General features: G+C 51.7%; 1 long non-coding RNA gene across 1 annotated transcript; it reads right to left on the bottom strand.

Moving 5' to 3' along the window:
• Positions 1-449: 449 nt before the first annotated feature.
• Positions 450-1,687, bottom strand: LOC120238205. Its single transcript, XR_005530157.1, has 2 exons — positions 1,601-1,687; positions 450-1,393 (listed from the first exon to the last, which is right to left on the bottom strand). It is a non-coding gene; the product is annotated as an uncharacterized LOC120238205 (long non-coding RNA).
• Positions 1,688-1,899: the final 212 nt, after the last annotated feature.

Here is a 1,899-nt window from a genome sequence, read left to right as displayed (position 1 = left end):
CTCGAACTCACAGACTGTGAGATCATGACCTGAGCTGCGGTTGGACGCCTAACTGACTGAGCCACACAGGTAACCCCTCTTTTCTTTTTTAAAAATATTTTTCTTTTTGAGAGAGAGAGAGAGAAAGCTTGGGGGAAGGGCAGAAGCGAGGGGACAGAAGATCTGAAGGAGGATCTGAAGCAGGCTCTACGTTGAAGAGTAGAGAGAGCCCAATGTGGGGCTTGAATTCACAAGCTTTGAGATCATGACTTGAGCCAAAGTCAGATGCTTAACCAACTTAGCCACCCAGGCGCCGCTGGGAATCCCTTTCCTACCACACTTTCATATCAAGTGTGGATTTCAACTCCACCCCATTCATACATACTTTCTCCAACACTTACACTGGGGGCCTCCTTTTCCTAACTACAAAGTATAGGGGGCTGGCAAACTCCAAATGAGAGTCTTGCACCTTAATGTCTCCCCCAAATTTAATATAATCAAATCATTCTGATACAGAACTATAATGACAAAAGGAACTAGACTCATTTCACATATTTGGGGGAAGTTTGAGTCATATGCTCTCTCTGACGGACAGAATATACTCTGAGGTGTGGATGGGCCCAGTAGACAAATCCTTTTTGTGTCTGGAATGAAAAGATGACAGTGGCCATGGGCAGTCACTCTAGACACCTACCAGTCAGTCCCACGCCCAGATCCTGCTGTGGGGAATGCTTACACAGAGCTCCAGGTAGGAGAAAAGCAAGCACTGAGAACACTTAGAAAACTGCCCACTGTTAATGACTCTTGATCTTAGGGTCCTGAGTTTCAGCTTCATGTTGGGGGTACAGTTTACTTAAGGGGAAAAAAAAAAAGAAAGAAAAAGAAAGATCTTGCCTTGGGGCACAGCAGCACTTCAAGACTCTCTCTGTCAAAACACTGGGAATCAGGGCCTGCACAGCCCCATCCAGCAGCACTTCCACCAAAAAAGGGCTTGGCATACCAATCAAGGATACTTCAAGCCACGTCACAAGCAAATTCCAGGGCTTTCGTCTGACATAAAAATAAATAATATAAAGAAGAAATAAATATTGACTAAAACAAAAACCGGCAACAGAAGAAGCTTGAGCTCAGCTCTTCGGAAGGTCTGAAGCTCTAGAAGTTCTCCAGACCCTGAAGCGTCCCACCACACACGAGCGGGGAAATGTGGAGAAAAGACCGAGCCACGGTTAGTGAGAAACTGCAGGTAAGCCTTCCAGTCACACCAGTCGGGTCACAGCGAAGTCCTTACTCAGTGCGATGGCGTTCCCATAATTCTTCAGCATCAGTCCGTGTAAAGAGCCTTCTGGGGGCAGGACAGGCGAGTCTACTCTTCGTTTCGGAAACCCACGTCCGCATCGTCGATGGTCACCGGCCCCTGCAACAGGAGGTTTGTGCACTATGGCCCCGGGTCATCCCAGCACCTGCCCCTCGAAGAAGCAGGGCTGGGAACTTGAGCGGGGGGATGGACGCGCTAAGAGGCGTTCAGGGGACACCGAAGTGGCAGGACACCGATCACCCCGGGCATGGGGAAAGACAATGCCAAAGTCGACCCCCAGGGGGCTCGGGACCTGGACTCACGCACCTCGGGCGCTGGCGACACGGATAGGTGAGATAACTCTTCTGTTACAGAAGAACATAGTACCGGCCGTCCGCCATCAGCAAGCTTCCGTCCAACACTCAGTAGAGCAACAAAACTCCGCGCGGCCAGCCCACCACGCGTCCGCCGGAGCCTCGGGCCCCGCCCCTAGCCAACTTCCGCGACCGCTCTAGGCTGCGCGGAGGACCTTGAGTCTCGGTGTGCCGCCCCCTACCTCGCCTGGGAAGGGCTGGTCCTGGCCGAGACAAGGAATATGGCGTCCAGGGCCTCGCTCTAGGGCCAGG

Source organism: Hyaena hyaena, unplaced genomic scaffold (genome assembly GCF_003009895.1).
Source record: "Hyaena hyaena isolate Hyena2069 unplaced genomic scaffold, ASM300989v1 scaffold_202, whole genome shotgun sequence".
Taxonomy (NCBI): domain Eukaryota; kingdom Metazoa; phylum Chordata; class Mammalia; order Carnivora; family Hyaenidae; genus Hyaena; species Hyaena hyaena.
The sequence above is the reverse complement of the archived record's forward strand: the minus strand, read 5'-3'. Positions and strand labels throughout refer to the sequence as shown.